The sequence below is a fragment of the Saccoglossus kowalevskii genome, chromosome 12, assembly GCF_978046115.1.
Source record: "Saccoglossus kowalevskii chromosome 12, keSacKowa6.1, whole genome shotgun sequence".
Lineage (NCBI taxonomy): Eukaryota > Metazoa > Hemichordata > Enteropneusta > Harrimaniidae > Saccoglossus > Saccoglossus kowalevskii.
The window spans coordinates 12,825,038-12,845,121 of NC_140652.1; the positions used below are offsets into that span (position 1 = coordinate 12,825,038).

A 20,084-nucleotide genomic window follows, 5' to 3' on the forward strand; every position below is an offset into this window, starting at 1 on the left:
GACGGTAGAGTAACAATTTAATGTATCGTCTATGATGGGAGGGTAGAGTAACAATTTAATGTATCATCTGAGATGGGGGTAGAGTAACAATTTAATGTATCGTTTTTAATGGGAGGGTAGAGTAACAATTTAATGTATCGTCTATGATTGGAGGGTAGAGTAAAAATGCAATGTATCGTCTGTGATGGGAGGGAAGTGTGACAATTTGATGTATCGCCTAAGATGGGAGGATAGAGTAACAATTTAATGTATCATCTGAGATGAGGTAAAGTAACAATTTAATGTATCGTCTGTGATGGGAGGGGAGATTAACAAATTAATGTATCATCTGAGATGGGGTGGAGTAACAATTTAATGCATCGTCTGTGATGGGAGGGGAGATTAACAAATTAATGTATCATCTAAGATGGGGTAGAGTAACAATTTAATGTATCGTTTGTGATGGGAGGGTAGAGTAACAATTTAATGTATCGTCTATGATGGGAGGGTAGAGTAACAATTTAATGTATCGTTTGTGATGGTAGGGTAGACTAACAATTTGATGTATCGCCTAAGATGGGAGGATAGAGTAACAATTTAATGTATCATCTGAGATGGGGTAGAGTAACAATTTAATGTATCGTCTGTGATGGGAGGGAAGTGTAACAATTTAATGTATCGTCTATGATGGGAGGGTAGAGTAACAATGTAATGTATCGTCTATGATGGGAGGGAAGTGTAACAATTTAATATATGGTCTATGATAAGATGGTCGTGCAACAATATATTGTATCATCTATGATGGGAAGGTAGAGTAACAATTTAATGTATCGTCCATGATGGGAGGATAGAGTGACAATTTAACGTATCGTTGGGCGATACATTAAATTGTTACTCTACCCTCCCCTCTTGGACAACATTAAAATTGTTACACTATCCTATCATAGACGATATGTTAAATTGTCACTCTATCCTTCTGTCTTGGCAGACACATTAAATTTGTTACTCTACCCTCCCATCTTTGATAAGACATTAAATTGTCACTCTACCCTCCCACCCTTTCCCAGTGTTTTGAAATAGGACATTGAACTTTATTGCAAACTTTTTTATTTTGTGAAATATTAGTATCGAAGAGTTTGGTGGCTACTATGTTACTTACTATGTAATACAACTGTCACGAGTCACGAAACTGTCACGAAATAGAATGCAGTAGTCACATTATGATTGACCGTAACATTTGCAAAACTTCCTTTACGATTTTTGTATAATTGGGTGTTATAATGTCCACGCCACAAAAACACAACCTTGTACAATATGTTACATTATGAAAGGGTATAATTATATATACAACAATCTAGTTTACAGTTTCTTAAAATAAAGCAACTTGTATTGCCTATTTTTGTCAATTTATGACCAAATGAAAGAAAACGTACCAGTACCAGACGTAAAATGGAGAAGGCAAAGTATATTAGGTTGATAAATCTTTCAGCAGTTAACACCAGCATCGAGATGGTAAGAACACATTTTTCAGTATTATACATTGATGTGTGATTGACAGGAACTATATTCAAAGCTTAACTAACATGTTTTTGCACATCCTTTCCAGAGAGGCAAACGCTTCATACTCCAATTAAAAAAAACACAAATGTAATTTCTGCGATAAAACCCATACATATAATAATAAAGTCAAGGAGACGCGTACACAATGTATGAAAAAAACAAAGCAACAAACAGTAGAAATGATCAGAAACAATTACTTAAAATTCGGAATCTTGATTTAATAAACCATTTTACGTTCACTGCGAGATTTTGCGTTATGCGTGCAATCGAACTTAAAAACAACAACGTCAAATCGTTGCATGGGATTTAACAAAGGCGGGAGTATTTGTGAGTATGTCCACGCATAATAATGTACCGTCACATTTGATGATGGTAAATTTTAATGAAGTGATGGCATCTCTAGTATATATGTTCCCATGAAAGATTGACATTGAGCTGTAATAAAGAGAAAAAAATCTTGCGTATTTATTTTGAGTTTTGTGCTTTTAAATTTTCAAATTTAAACTTAGCCAAAAATGATTAAATCCAAATTTGTATCATCAAATTTTTCCATTTATTATACTGAACAGCTTTAAAACTAATTATATCTACACATTGGAAAATGCAAAAATAGATGCACGAGTGACCAAGGGATAATAAAATATGGACGACGATGGTAACTGGTACAACAAATCCCCGTACTGAGTTTATTAATCAAAGACATCGCATAGCATCGTGTGTAAATAGGCGAGTGACGCTGTAAAGTTCACTACAAAATTACAGGAATTTAAAACGATATGAAAAAACAATAAATTATATTGAGAAAATTAACGACAGTTGAAATCGAATAATACAATTCACACTAATATTAGAGTTGACATTTCAATGAAAGTAAACAAAAGAATAAGTTAACAAAGCACATGTCAAGAACAAAGGATTGCATGGACGTTGAAGCACATGGTTAGAACAATAGCAAAAATGTACATACCCCGTCAGTTGGACAAATCTAGCAAAATACAACACAGTCTGACTTGTAGAATTCACCAAATGTACGAGCGTATTATACACAGTAAGTTGAAACGAGCTGGAGTAAAATATCCGCAAGACCAACTCTGGACTGAATGGTTCAGTGACGTGAAAGGAAGAGATGCTTGTCAGACGAGTTCATTGATGTAACTGACTAAAACTGAATTCTCATTGCCAAGTCTGATGGGAAATATGCAAATGACTTCCATTGTTACTCTTTGTCCACCCTTTTAGGCTAATTTCATGATAATTAATAAACTAAATTAATGAAAATACATAAATCACGTATTCTAAATAAATTGTTTAAATACATATCTACATTTTCAAACAGATCAGTAGAAATCATAAACAATAATACAGATTAAATAGCGCCCTCAAAGGACAAACTTTACTTAGATCACAGTTGAAGTAGTTCAAAATCAAATCATTCGATTTTTGTGACAGGCGAGATTTCGCACTGAAAAAAATAGACATTGCATTGGCAATGCAAAAAATGTCACCTGTCCAACCCAGAGGTGCTTATTTCCTGAAAACATATATCTACATATTTTTGTTTTGTCATGTGTACGACGACATTGATTGCTGGAGAAGACGATAAGTTTCTCAGAGCTTCTCATCTGTTTTTATTTTTTTAGTGCAGCAAGCTCATCATCACATATTTGGGAAAATATGGATTGTATTCCGTATTAATATGCTTCTAAACCACATTTTTGTCACATTTGTATAACTATGTGTGATAAATACACACAAATATATATGAAGTCAGCTAAAATAATTTATATAATTTACATTTACAAAGAGATGTATGAATGATACATATCTTGCTCATCTCTAAATCTAGATGTATTACTAGCAATTTTATATCACCTTCCTCATGTAACAAGCCTTCAAGTCAGTCTTAACAATCTCTCACTGCAGCACAACAAACGTACTACTGAAAGATGATAGGTGGCGCTATTTAAACTGCAGTTTAAAATGCACTGATATGTGTTATCTGAAATGCTGCAATAACGAGGATGTGGTTTACGAAATAGATAATAATGAAAATACATGTGCTGGCAACATTTATGAAGATAAGCAAGATGATGAAGATGATGATGATTGAACTAGAGAAACGAGTAACCAATTGTCTTTACTTTGTACTTTGTGTAATAATTATCTTCACTTCTGTTTTGACGTAGCAATTATGTATGGTTTAATGCAATTAAGTTCTCTCGACAATATAATATACATTTAAACAGCATTATATCGTCTCATAGAGTAGTGCATCGATCACAAATATACATTTGTTTTGTTTTTGTGAATTTATCATTTTATACAATATGACATGTCCGATTGCACAATGTGTTGAATGACATTTATTGTCACAATTATTTCGTTAACATTTATAGTCATACAAGCTTAGTATCCCAACCCATTGTTTCATCACGACAAGATCTTGATTTTATAATGACACTGGACTGATTGGATTCACGCGCAACCCATTGCTGCTGGGCCGTGAAGCACCCCAATTTTCTGGTTAATGTGACTAACAATTTCCTTTCGTGGTCCATTTTTAAGATTATTTTTTTTATTTTTCTGAAAAAAACAACATAATCTACTGATCCGTGCCGCGCAAATTTCCCTCTACGCTAGCGTGAGTCTGGGTAATGTTAAGGCGTTTCTTACGTCGTCTAGTCAGACTGAATACATTATCATACGTCGATGGATATCAAACTCAGGTGTCACTTCAGATATTCTGCCGTGGTTTTTCATAGCACTTAATACTTTATGAGAACGGGGATATACGCACTCGTACGAGCGAACTATTTTTAGAAAAAAACAAACGTAGAATACAGTTGAACCAGTTCAATACAGTTGAACAGAAAATAGTTAAACCTTGATTTAATTATAATTTTTACACAGTGCTTTGCTTTAGAACGACACAAACGAGAAGCCAGCCCAAGCATTTTGGCACATCTTCATTAGTTAAGTGATCGAGGTCTACACTAAAACAGATACATCACTGCCGTGCTGTTGTTTCTGTTCCCAGAGACTACTGCAACAAAAAGACGCTGACTCTGATTTGCACTTTTATTTGTCTTAAGACGTGTGCCAGTGTCCAAGATCCGTTGGATTCGTTTTCCAACTCACTTGTCAGATAACTCTTACACTGTAAAGATAATAGGTTCTACCCAAAATAATGCACATTAGTTCATTACAGACCGTACTGCTTTATTCATCTAAACGGTAGGTGGAGGTAACGCTGCGATGCCAAGTCTCTTACAAAATAATATAAACTCTCTAATAAGACTCTAAGGGGTGACAGAGTGAACATGTGATCAACAAATGGGTATAACCGTTGAAATGATCACGTGATAACTAGGGATGTGTCTCAAGCTTAAAGCATTGCGAGATTTCTACTATTAAATACAAATAGTGAACAATGTATTTATAAAATTCACATTATATATGTTTCTAATGTCTACGTTAAACATGGGCTTAAACATGCAAGTTGTGTAAACCAAATGTCTCACGTGATGTCATTATGGTGACACAACCGTTGCGGAGATACAAATCACTGACCGATCGCACGGTTTCATGTTCACCCTTCTCTCTACGAGGGGGGGGGGTAATGAGCTGGAACGTTATACCTTGAACATTCAAGATGGTACATATACGCTACTATAAACAACCGGTTACATTACTTCAAAACGCTTTGCTATAGTGACAGAGATGACAAGCACTATGTACGATTAGGGGGTAAGGTGACAGGAATTTGGGGGAATTTCTGAAGATCCAGTGCGGGCTGAATTATCCATCCATCAAAAATGTTATGTTTGGTGATAAAAAGCGTTCGTACATTATATAGTGTATCAAGAAGACGGGCGATGTCATCATTATACAACGCTACTTCGCGTAGAAACTTAGAAACTGGAGGGTTGGGGAAATATCTGAGACTACGTAAACGAGAAACGTTTCCCCTTCTAACGATCCCTGCAAATGATCTGCCAATTGAATCTACTACGCATACTCATAGTATATATCACGTGACTGTCTATTTTTAGAAACGATAACACGGTGAGAATGGCCGTTGTACAGTAACTGGTATCAGACTGAACTGTATTCTACTTTTTGTAGCCAATAACTATGAGTGCCAGTACATTGTAATTGTAATTGTATACGAATGTACATCTACTGCACTGAGAATGAAGCTATCCACTGTAGTCTCTATATGTCAGTCCTGGGACTGTTTGACCCAAATTAAAAAATTGCTAACATAATCTTTATGTATTTTTCCGAACTATCGTAGTAACTATTGCGACTTGAATTTTTAATTGAAATTTTGGTTGACCTAGGCACGAACTATCGTAGTACCATGAAATTGCCGATTTGACAACATCAAGTCTGAGATATTGTACATTGCGGTTCACATAGAGGTCGGAGCATAGTCTGTTATTTCATATTAAATTGTGGCTCCATGCTCCTGCTTAAACGATACATTAAATTATTACTCTGCCCTCATATCATAGAGATACATTAAATTGTTACTTTACCCTCCCATTTCAGACGATACATTAAATTGTTATTATACCCTCCCGTCTTAGACGATTCAACTGGTAATCTTAAAATGAAAATTGTCATATTTTAATAGCATACGTCTTATTATAATACTTCACCGTTCCGACCAGGTCATTAATTCACTGGGTGTGAGCTCTCCGGATCACGCCATCTTTGTAATGTTGTTTGAAGATAGTTGTTATTGGTTACTGAGTATTTCGTCACTGTTAAAATATGACAGCACACTCTTTGATAAAACAATCGAGACATGTCAGCGTGCCATGACGATGGAAGTTCAAAATGGCAAAAAATCTTAAAATTGGCGGTCAAAACATCGACATGATCGCGAAGATGAGGTTCAGAACAGCAACACATGCATTTGTTATTCATCTATAGGGGTATACACTGAGGGCATGAACTTCAATAACATGCTGACGACTTGCTTAAATAGCTCGATGACAAATTATTTACAAACCAATGTAATAGCGTTTACTTTCCATACAACCCTAGGCGATACACTACATTGTTACTCTACCCTCCATCTCAAATAATACGTTCAATTGTTACTCTACCCTCCCACCTTAGCCGACATTAAAATTGTTACTCTCCCATCATTAAATTGATACTCACCCCTCCTATCTTAGACGGTACATTAAATTGTTACTCTATTTTAGACATTAAAATTACTACACTTCCCTGCCGTCTCAAATGATACATTAAATTGTTACTCTCCCCTCCCATTTTCGACGATATATTAAATAGTCACTCTACTCTCCCAGCTTATACGACATCAAAATTATTACTCTTCCCTGCCATCATTAAATTGTTATTCTACCCTCCCATCTTAGACAACATTAAAATTGTTACTCAACCCTCCCTTCTTAGATGATACATTAAATTGGTACTCTACCCTCCCATCTTAGACGATACTTTAAATTGTTAATCTACCCTCCCATCTTAGACAACATTAAAATTGTTACTCAACCCTCCCTTCTTAGTTGATACATTAAATTGGTACTCTACCCTCCCATCTTAGACGATACTTTAAATTGTTAATCTACCCTCCCATCTTAGACAACATTAAAATTGTTACTCTACCCCCCCCCACATCTTAGACGATACATTAAATTGTTACTCTACCCTCCTGTCAAAGACGAAACATTAAATTGTTATTCTACCCTCCCATCTTAGACGATACATTAAATTGTTATTCTACCCTCCCATCTTAGACGATACGTTAAATTGTTACTCTACCCTCCCATCTTAGACGATAAATTAAATTGTCACTCTACCCTCCCATCTTAGACGATACATTAAATTGTTACTCTTCCCTCCCATCTTACATGATATATTATATCGTTAATCTACCCTCCAATCTTAGACGATATATTAAATAGTTACTCTACACTTCCATCTTAGCCGACTTTAAAATAGGTACTCTACCCTCCCATCTTAGATGATACATTAGTTACTCTACCCTCCCGTCTTAAATGATAAATTAAATTGTTACTCTACCCTCCCATCTTAGACGATATATTAAAATTGTTACTCTACCCTTCCATCTTAGACGATACATTAAATTGTTACTCTACCCTCCCATCTTAGATGATACATTAAATTGTTACTCTACCCTTCCATCTTAGACGATACATTAAATTGTTACTCTAGCCTCCCTTCTTAGACGATACATTAAATTGGTACTCTACCCTCACATCTTAGACGATACATTAAACTTTTACCCTACCCTCCCATCTTAGACGATACATTAAATTGTTACTCTACCTTCCCATCTTAGACGATGCATTAAATTGTTACCCCACCCTCCCTTCTTAGACGATACATTAAATTTTTACTCTACCCTCACATCTTAGACGATACATTAAACTTTTACCCTACCCTCCCATCTTAGATGATACATTAAATTGTTACTCTACCCTTCCATCTTAGACGATACATTGAATTGTCACTCTACCCTCCTGTCAAATACAATACATTAAATTGTTACTCTACCCTCCCATCTTAGACGATACATTAAATTGTTACTCTACCTTCCCATCTTAGACGATGCATTAAATTGTTACCCCACCCTCCCTTCTTAGAAGATACATTAAATTGTTACTCTACCCTCACATCTTAGACGATACATTAAATTGTTACTCTACCCTCACATCTTAGACGATACATTAAATTGTTACTCTACCCTCCCATCTTAGACGATACATTAAATTGTTACTCTATCCTCCCATCTTAGACGATACATTAAATTGTCACACTACCCTGCTGGTAAAGACAGATCATTAAATTGTCACTGTTCCTTTCCATCTTAGACGATACATTAAATTGTTACTCTACCCTTCCATCTTAGACAATACATTAAATTGTTACTCTACCCTCCCTTCTTAGACGATACATTAAATTGTTACTCTACCCTCCCTTCTTAGATGATACATTAAATTGTCACTCTACCCTTCCATCTTAGACGATACATTAAATAGTTACTCTACCCTTCCATCTTTGACGATACATTAAATTGTTACTCTACCCTCCCATCTTAGACGATACATTAAATTGTTACTCTACCCTCCCATCTTAGACGATACATCAAATTGTTACTCTACCCTCCCATCTTAGACGAAACATTAAATTGTTACTCTAACCTCAATTCTTAGATGATACGTTAAATCGTCACTCTACCCCCCTTTCAAAGACAAAACATTAAATTGCTACTCTACCCTCCCATCTTAGACGATACATTAAATAGTTACTCTACACTTCCATCTTAGCCGACTTTAAAATAGGTACTCTACCCTCCCATCTTAGATGATACTTTAGTTACTCTACCCTCTCGTCTTAAATGATAAATTAAATTGTTACTCTACACTTCCATCTTAGAATGTACATTATATCGTTACTCTACCCTCCAATCTTAGACTATACATTAAATAGTTATTATACCCTCCCGTCTTGGACGATTCAATTGGTAATCTTAAAATGAAAATTGTCTACATTTCCATCTTAGCGACATTAAAATTGGTACTCTACCCTCCCATCTTAGATAATAAATTAAATTGTTGCTCTACCCCAATCTTAGATGATACATTAAATAGTTGCTCTACCCCCGTCTTAGATGATACATTAGTTACTCTACCCGCCCATCTTAGATAATAAATTAAATTGTTACTCTACCATCCCTACACAATGAACAAAGAAAACAATAAATCAATAATCAGAAGAATTGATCAGAAACTATATATTAAAGTTGAGAATCTTAATTTAATACACGATTTTACGTTCACTGCGATATTTCGGGTTATGCGTGCAGTCGAACTTAAAAACAACAAGAACAAATCGTTGCATTGGCATCAAGATATTGCATGGCATTCAACAAACGCGGGAGTATTTGGGAGTATTTCCACGCATAATAAAGTACCGTCACATTTGATGATGGTGATTTTTGATGAAGTCAGGGCATCTCAACGATATATGTCCCTATGAAAGATTGACATTCAGCTGCAATAGAGAGATCTTGCGTATTTATTTTGGGTTTAGTAAAAATGGTTAAATTCAAATTTGTATCATTTATTAGACAGAAAAGCTTTTTAACTAAATGATATCTACACATTGAAAGAATGCAAAAAATAGATGTGCGAGTGACCAAGGGATAATAAAGTGTGGACAACGGTGGTAACTGTACAACAAATCCCCGTACTGAGTTTATTATTCAAGGATATTTCACAGCAACGTGCGTAAATAGGCGAGTGCTGCTGTAATGTTCACTTCAAAATTACATGAACGTAAAACCTAAAACGATATGAAAATACACTAAATTATTTTGAAAAAAATAACAACTATTCAAATCGAAAAATACAATTCGCACTAATACTAGAGTTGACATTTCAATGAAAGTGAATAAAAGAATAAGTTAACAAAGCACATGTCAGGAACAAAGGATTGCATGGCCATTTGAAGCACATGGCTAGAACAATAGCAAAAATGTACATATCCCGTCAGTTGGACAAATCTAGCAAAATACAACACAGTCTGACTTGTAGAATTCGCAAACTGTACTAGCGTATTAAATACAGTAAGTTGAAACGAGCTGGAGTAAAATATCCGCAAGACCAACTCTGGACTGAATGGTTCAGCGAGGTGAAAAGAAGAGATGCTTGTCAGACGAGTCCAATGATGTAACTGACTAAAACTGACTTCTTATTACTAAGTCTCATGGGAAATGTGCAAATGACTTCCATTGTTACTCATTGTGCACCCTTTATGGCTTATTTCATAATAATTAATAAATTAAATTAATGAATATACATTAATCACGTATTCTAAATAAATTGTTTAAATACATATCTACATGATCAAAACAGACCAGTAGAAAATACAAAAAGAATACAGATTAAATAGCGCCCTCAAAGGTCAAACTTTACTTAGCTCACAGTTGAAAATGAAGTTAAAAATCAAATCATTTGATTTTTGTGACAAACGATCGATCCACAACTTTCACGTAATACGCGAGATCTCGCACCGAAGGTAATAGATATTGCATTGGTAATACAAAAAAATTCACTTCTCCCATGCAGAGGTGCTTCCTTCCTGAAAACATATATCTACATATTTTTGTTTTCCATGTGTACGACGACATTGATAGGCTTGAGAAGACGATAAGTCACAGAGCTTCTCAAGAGTTTTCAGTTTTTTAGTGCAGCAAGCTCACCATCACATATTTGGGAAAATGTAGATTGTATTCCGTATTAATATGCTTCTAAACTAGAAATTCTATCACATTTGTACAACTATGTGTGATATATGCACACAAATATGTATGAAGTCAGCTAAAATAATCTATATAACTTATATTTTCAAAGAGATGTATTAATAATACATATATTGCTCATCTCTGAATTTAGATGTATTACCATCAATTTTATATCACCTTCCATAAGTGACAAGCCTTCAAGTCAGTCTGAACAATCCCACAACAAACGTACTACTGAAGATGATAGTTGGCGCTGTTTAAACCGCAGTTTAAAATGCACTGATATGTGTTATCTGAAATGGTACAATCACCAGGATGTGGTTCACGAAGTAGATAATATTCAAGAGGTATGTGCAGACAGCAGCAATGATGATAATGATGATGATGAAGAATATGATGATTGAACAAGAGAAAAAAAAACGAGAAACCAAATTGTCTTTACTTCGTAATTGCGTAATAATTATCTTCACTTCCGTTATTACTGTTTTGACGTAGCATTTATGTATGGTTTTATGCAATTGATTTCCCTCGACAATATAATATACATTTAAACAGCATTATATCGGCTCATAGAATGGTTTATTTGTTTTGTTTTTGTGAATTATTCATGATTTATCCAATTGCAACAATGTGTTGAATGACATTTATTATCACAATTATTTCATTAACATTTGTAGTCATACTAAATGCAAAGCTTATTATCAAAAACACCATTTTTTTCATCACGACAAGATTCTATAACATATCAAAACAACCTCAGCTCATTTTAAGTCTTACACATGTTTCGCCGATAGCGGGCGCTTTTCACCACAAATGTACATACAAGATCTGAAAATAATCTTTCATGTACAATACCTACCTTGTTCTTAGTTACGATGGTTTGAAATTTGTCGTAAATGACTGGATTTGTGTATTACAATGTAGGCTATTTTAATGAGTTTTTGTCAAATAATTTCAGAAGCTTGTATAGCTTGTAGTTTGGAGAGATGTCCACTTACAGATGTATATCATACCTTGAACTGGTTTGACAGGGTTCGTCTTTCAGTGAAATAGGTGTAACATTGGTATCAACATTGACCGATGGTCCATGGACTATGTTGGACCTACGAGATTGGACATCCAAGTCATTGATCACGTGTGAAAGTTCAGAGTAAAACCAAGTTGAACAAGTTCATTGACATTGTTGTATCACTCAGTGGGACTGGTGTAGTTCAAGGGAACTCTTTGAAAAATAAACTTGCACTCAGTATACACTGTTAACCTCTTTTATTAATAACACAAGAAAGTCTGTGAAATCCTGTGAAATCCAAGGCCTTTAGTTCTTCAGGGATCAGCTTGAATTTAAAGTCTTGTGGGTGAGTTAACCAAACGGTGCAGGTCCGTGTGCCAAATGTTTAGCAGTTGTCAGGGGTGTGGCCAAATCCAGGATGAGGCTAAATCAATCATGACATTCGAGCCGCCATTGGATCGCATCTAAACAAAAAGATTTGATTGGCAATTGAGTCACATGATACGCCAAAATAGGAAATTCCTGTCAAGTGTAGTTAAATGACGTCAGGCAAATAATCAAGGCAGGTGAAAACATTTGGATGCAATTTTACACTCAAGCACCTTTGGTACCGGGCACAGAAAAGAAACCATGACATGGTGGGAGTGTGTACAATTCCTTTACAATCTGAGCAGTCGCTTGTTTGGTGTGGCTTGTTTGTTAGCTTGTGTATATATCTGGTAGCGTCGCTTATGAGTGGGTATACGAATACAACTTTAAGCACCATCAATGAGGTTTGACTGATCGCATTAAACATATAAAGCTTTTATTATGAAACGCCAGAATCACGTATATTCGGTCTTGATCTCCACTCTGTCTATTAGAGTTATTTGAAGACTGTACACGCTTTCTATCGTACTAAACTGGTCGCCTAAATAGGTTGCGACTGTATACAGTATGGCTGTTCCCGGCTCCATGCGTCTAGTTACCAGGGATATCAAATTACGGGAGCTACGGTCACTGGTAGCATAGTGGTTGTCGCATCAGACTCATGATTGGTAGACCCGAGTTCAAATCCGACCTTAGGCTGGGTGAGTGTGCCACAGACTCAATTGGAAGGCCAATTCCCCTGGCCGAGATTCATTCACTAATGAATGCGACTTGTCGGGGAACCTAGGTTAAGATCCGCAGGTGCTTGTGTTCGACCGGGCCTGGTTGACGCCAGGATAGCGCAAAATTGCCATTTGATAGGGGGATGGCCACACAGCTCTGTCATGTAGTCCCAACCAGGAAATGACTTAATTACGGGAGCTAGTTCACACGTCATGTAAAGAGCGTGTTAGCAGATTTAAGTTAATTTAAACCGCTGTTGAGGGCAAAACGTTATATGACAAATATTGTAATATTAAACAAAATTTCAATTGAATAAAGACGATAATCACCTGTATTCTGCGGTTTTATGGCATGAAGACATTTGTCATTCTGTAAGATTAAATTAGCATATGATTTACTATTGTAAAAATATGAAAATCAATAATAATAGTAATTCAGACACTAATACACATGTAGAAAAGGCGAGCGTTGTAATTCTTCCACTCTCATGGAAAAGTAAGGCTTATGCAAAAGCTAAGGCAATGCAAGGGAGGCTGACAGGAATGGTCACGATTATCGATTATTCGGTTCCCAAGTTTGGCATAATAGTCGGTCGTGACAACAACTCTATTACGCGCTCTGTAGATGAAAAAACGGTATAGTTTCAGAGAGACGAATGTCTTTTTCCGTTAAACAGACATAGCTTCGACGCCATGCACTCATTCGAGCGAGTTTTTTAGGCGCGACGAAACTTAGCAGCCGAACCAGTCGCTCTAGCAAGCTTTGCACGGCGTTTGATTTTATAATGACACCGGACTGACTAGGACTCACACACAACACATTGCTGCTGGGCCGTGAAACACACCAATTTCCAACGAGAGTCTGGTTAATTTGACTAACAATTTGCTTTCGTGGTCCATTTTTAAGAATAACTTTTCCATACGTTAACAGATACCAAAACCTGGTGTCACTTTAGATATACGGCCACGGCATTTTATGTTACAGAATATTTTGTGAGAACGCCGGTGCAATTGCTCGAACGATTATTTTAGCACGATCAGACGTGCGAAAACAAAACACATACAGTTGACCCTAGCTAGTTTGGTTTTATAACGACGCAGAAAAGATTCAGGCCAACGCATGTAGTCATTATTAAAGCGATCGACGCACAACAAACATTTTTCGAAAAATAAACCATAATCAAATTGGCCGTGCCACGCCAATTTTCTTCTACGCCAGCGTCTAATTAATGAACTTAAGGCGTCTCTTACATCGTCTAGTCAGACTGAATACATTATCATACGTCCATGAATATCAAACTCAGGTGTCACTTCAGATATTCTGCCGCGGTATTTTGTCGCACATTATACTTTACAAGAACGTGGATGCACGCACTCGTTCGTATGACTTGCTGTTATCATCGAAATCAAACGAAAATAGTTATACTATGATTTAATTATAATTCTTACAGTGTACTTTGCTTTAGAACGACACAGACGAGAATCGAGCACATGCATTTTGGTATGTTGTCACGAGTAGAGTGATCGGGGTCTACACTAAAACAGATGCATCACTGCCGTGCTGTTGTTTCTGTTTCCTGCTTACTTGTATTCGTCTTGGGATTTCAGTGTGTCAGTGTCCAAGACGAATAATTAATTTGTTACTCTCCCCTCCATTTTTTGACAATACAATAATTTCTTACTCTGCCCTCCCATCATAGAAGAGACTTTAAATTGTTACTCTACCCTTCTATCTTAGACGATACAATAAATTGTTATTTTACCCTCCCGTCTTGGACGATTCAATTGGTAATCTTAAAATGAAAATTGCCATGTTTTAATAGCATACGTCTCATTATAATACTTCACCGTTCCGACCAGGTCATTAAGTCATTCGATGTGAGCTCACCTGATCACGCCATATTTGTAATGTTGTTTGAAGATAGTTGTTATTGGTTACTGAGTTGTGTATTTCGTCACTGTTAAAATATGATAGCACACTCTTTGATGTAACAATCAGGGACATATCGGCGTGCCATGACGATGGCGAAAAATTCCCATCATATTATCTCAATGAAATATCATATGTCAACACTTGACCTGTTTGGATGCAGTTGGTTATCAGAAAAATGCCTAAATTTAACTAAAATGACCGAAATTGATCGCGAAAATATGGGTCTAAACAGCAACGTATATACTTGTGTTTTATTCAATGGGAGTATGCCCGGGTGGGGCATAAACTTCAATTCCATTCTGAAGAGTATTATCGACTTGTAGAAATAGCTGCGATGTCAAATTATTTACCAACCAATGTAAAAGTGTTTACTTTCCGTACAACTCCAAAAATACAAATAACTAAATGGGTGAATTTCTGAAGGCATATATGACGCTTTGCCCATTCCATCTCTATGATAATCTGAAAATTAAAATCGTCCTCTTTTAATAGCATACTTTACCGGTCTGAAAAGTTCAGTAAGTCATTCGGTATGAGTTCACACTTACATGCTAAGGATCACGCCATGTTTCAAGTGTTGTTTTAAGATAGTTGTCATTGGATGCCGAGTTATGCTTATCGGCATCGTTAAAATATGATAGCGCACTCTTTGGTGTAACAATGGGGTACACCTCATCGTGACATATCGATGGCAATAAATATTCGTTTTAGCTAGACGCAAGTCAGAGATTTCCATTTTAGCGTACTTCAAACTATACTTTTCGGATGACAGCGTCACGTTAATATCTTGTATTTGTCATTAAAAAAAGTATTAATTGCATTCATACAAAAAACAACAATATTACCAATCATATTAATTCAATGTCATAGTATTCACAGTTGTCAGGGTATAAATGCGATCTACATAAATACCAACAATAGTAATATTCCCTGTTTTATTACACTTCACAAAGCCATGTACATCATATCATCTCCATTGAAATATTCTACGTCAACTCTTCACTTGTGTGGGTACAGCTAGCACCGGTTCACGTGATGCGTGCCGGTCTGTACATGTTATTCAGACAAGATAGCGTAAAAACAGGATTGCATAGTTTCGTCAGGCGTGGGAGGTGCCAGTTTATTTTGCTTATTATTTATCGATGTAGGTGTCAAATATTTGACCGACAGGGACGAATGTGCATTATTTCGAATATACCGACTGTACATACTTTTTTTTATCTAAATACACCCACAACCGGGTGAAGGGTCATTCAACGTGCTGAAAATAACAGTTAGTTGCTTTAGCTATCCCGTCCCAAACACTTCAACTGCAAAATATTACGTGTATATACAAGTTACTTGACGAGTACATAAGGTCAGCAGGTCACTCGAGGAAACCTGTACCAAGTACATAGGGTTCCTTATCTAATAATTCAGATAGTGTATCAACCGGCGTGTTTAAATGTCAGGATGTGTCAATGATACAATGTCTATACTTATCACACTCTAAATACTAATCTAAAAACTCCACTGAATCTCAAACGACCGATTTCACCAGCAAGAGTTTGGTTAATTTGATGAACACGTTCTTTTCGTGGTACATTGATTACATTGTCATACATTCATTGATATCAAACTCACTTTTTTAGGTATCCCGCCGTGGTTTTTCATCGCACGTAATACTCTATGAGAACGTGGATGCACGCACTCGTTCGTTCGAGCGAACTGTTTTTAGAGAAAATCAAATGTAGAATACAGTTGAACAAGTTACAATAGAAAATAGTTTTACTATGATTCAATTAAAATTCTTACACATTGCTTCCTTTTAGAACGACACAGACGAGAATCCAGCCCAAGCATTTTGACATATCTTCATTAGTTAAGTGATCGAGGACTACACTAAATCAGATACATCACTGTCGTGCTGTTTTTTTCTGTATCTGAGAATACTGCTACGAAAAAACACTGACTCTCACTTGGACTTTTATTCGTCTTGAAAGTTCAGTGTGTCAGTGTCCAAGACCCGTTGGATTCGTATTTCGACTCGCGTGTCAGTTAACTCTTACACTGTAGAGATACCATGTTCTACCCAAAAGAATGCACATTACTTCATTACAGACAGTACTATTTTTTTCATCTAAACGGTCAGCAGAGGTTAAGCGTCGCTGCCCCGTCTCGTACAAAATAATACGAATTATTCAATATGACTCTAATGGGTAGCAGAGTATACATGCGATCAGCCAATGGCTGTAACCGTTGACATGATCACGTGATTACTAAGGATGTGTCTCAAAGATAAAGCACTGCGAAATTTCTATTACTGAATACAATTGGTAAACGATGTATTTATAAAATTCCTGTAATATATGTGTACAATGTATACTTTAAACATGCAAGTTGTTGATATTCAATAATACTGAAACGTCGTGTGAAACATTGTACGCAATGTCATTTTGATAACCCAACTATTGCTGTGATACAAATTACCGTCCGATTGCACAGTTTCGTGACCGTTCATCTCTGAGGCTCTCTCTCTCTCTACGAATATGTAGGGCAATGAGTTGGAACATTATACCTTGAAAATTCAAGATGGTTCAAATAAGCTACTACAATGCCCCCAAAACACTTTGCTATAGATAAGTGACAGAGATGACACGCACTACGAAACGACTAGGTGTAAGGTGACAGGGAGTTCGCGATTTGTTGAAGATCCCAGTGTGGGCTGAATTATCCCTCCAACAATATTGGTATGTTTTTGACAAAGCTGGTGATATAAAGCGTTCGCACACTATATTGTATATTTACCAAAGGGACGGACGATGCCACCCTGATACTATGCTACTTCGCTTAGAAAATAAACTGCAGGGATGGGGAAATATCAGATATAACGTAAACGAGAAATGTTTCCCCTTCTAAACACCCCTGCAAAAGGTCTCCCAATTGAACTTACTATTTACGCATGCTCAAAAGATATACCACGTGACCTCTCATGACTGTGTCTATTTAAGAAATTATTACACGGGGGAAATGGCCGTTGTACAGTAACTGGTATCAGACTGAACTATATTCTAATTTTTGTACAAAGAGTCTTAACTCTAAGTTGTCATTTGTACAACCAGGTCGTAGCCAGGAACTGTGAGTGCAAACGCAGTGTGATTTTATACGAATGAACATCTACTTCACTGATATTAAAGCGCACACACGATCCACTATACTCGCCGTATGTCAGTCCTGGGAAATAAAATAAAGCCATGTACATCATATCATCTCCATTGAAATATTTACGTCAACTCTTCACCTGTGTGGGTACAGCTAACATCAGTTCACGTGATGTGCACCGGTCTGTTCATGTTAATCAGATAACATAAGATAAAAATACGTTTCGTCAGGTCTGGAAAGTGCCATTTTATTTTGCTTATTATTTATCGATGGCGTAGATGTCCAATATTTGAACAACAAGAGGGACGAATGCACATTAATTCGAATATACCGACTGTACATACTATTTTTTATCTAAACACACTCACAATCGAGTAATGGGTCTTTCAACTTGCTGAAAATAACAGTTAGTTGTTTTAGCTATCCCGTCCCAAACACTTCAACTGCAAAATATTACATTTATACACGAATTACTTGTACGAGTACATCAGGACAGCAAGTCACTCAATGGAAGTGCACCTGTACCAAGTAAATAGGGTTCTTTATCTAATAATTCAGATGATGTATCAATCGGTGTGCCCAGGTTCTGCAAATGTCATAATGTTTTACAATTTTTGGCACCATAAAAATCCCACAATATTCGGTTAAATTAAATAAAGAAAATCAACCTCAGAAGTGTAGTTACCCCTTAATTGACAATACATTCTCTGTTCATCATATCTGATGAATGTGGAGACACTTGATATAACACAAAATAACCGGGTCTCAATTAAAAAGCGGTGAACATTCAGATTACACAAGCGAAGGGAAACAACTTAAATGGTCACTTTACGCCCATTTTTAACGACATTGAATGTATACTCTACTCCAATTTTAGATGATACATTAAATTGTTCCTTTACCCTTCCATCTTACATAATGCATTAGTTAATCTACCCCCCCCATCTTAGATGATACATTAAATAGTTACTCTACCCTCCCATCTTAGTCGATACATTAAATAGTTACTCTACCCTCCCATCTTAGATGATGCATTAAATAGTTACTCTACCCTCCCATATTAGATGATGCATTAGTTAATCTACCCTCCCATCTTAGATGATTCATTGAATTTTATTCTACCCTCCCGTCCTAGACGATACATTAAATTGCTGCTCTATCCTCCCATCTTAGATGATACATTTAATAGTTACTCTCCCCTCCAATCTTAAATGATACATTAAATCGTTACTCTACCCTCCCATCTTAGATGATACATTAAATTGTTACTCTACCCTCCCATCTTAGACGATACATTGAATTGTTACTCTACCCTCCCATCTTAGACGATACATTAAATTGTTACTCTACCCTCCCATCTTAGACGATACATTAAATTGTTGCTCTACCCTCCCATCTTAGATGATACATTAAATAGTTACTCTACCCTCCCATCTTAGACGACACAATAAGGTGTTACTCTACCCTCTCATCTTAGTCGATACATTAAATTGTTACTCTACCCTCCAATCATAGACAATGCATTATATTGTTACTATACCCTCCCATCTTAGACGATACATTATATTGTTACTCTACCCTTCCATCTTAGATGATACATTAAATCGTTACTCTACCCTCCCATCTTAGATGATTCATTGAATAGTTACTATACCCTCCCATCTTAGACGATACATTAGTTATTCTACCCTCCCATCTTAGACGATACATTAAATTTGTACTCTACCATCCCATCTTAGATGATACATTATAATGTTACTCTTCCCCCCAATCTTAGACAATACATTATATTGTTACTCTTCCCTCCATCTTGGGTGATACATTAAATTGTTACTCTACCCTCCAATCTTAGACAATACATTATATTGTTACTCTACCCTCCCATCTTAGACGATACATTAAATTGTTACTCTGCCCTCCCATCTTAGACAATACATTATATTGTTACTCTACCCTCCCATCTTAGACGATACGTTATATTGTTACTCTACCCTCCCATCTTAGACGATACATTAAATTGTTACTCTTCCCTTCCATTTTAGAAGATGATTTAAATTGTTGCTC

At 36.2% G+C, this 20,084-nt stretch overlaps 1 long non-coding RNA gene across 1 annotated transcript; it reads right to left on the reverse strand.

Annotated features, from left to right (window-relative positions):
* Positions 1-1,736: 1,736 nt before the first annotated feature.
* On the reverse strand, positions 1,737-2,690 carry LOC144345442 (uncharacterized). Its single transcript, XR_013419365.2, has 2 exons — positions 2,507-2,690; positions 1,737-1,974 (listed from the first exon to the last, which is right to left on the reverse strand). It is a non-coding gene; the product is annotated as an uncharacterized LOC144345442 (long non-coding RNA).
* Between the last annotated feature and the right edge of the window lie 17,394 nt (positions 2,691-20,084).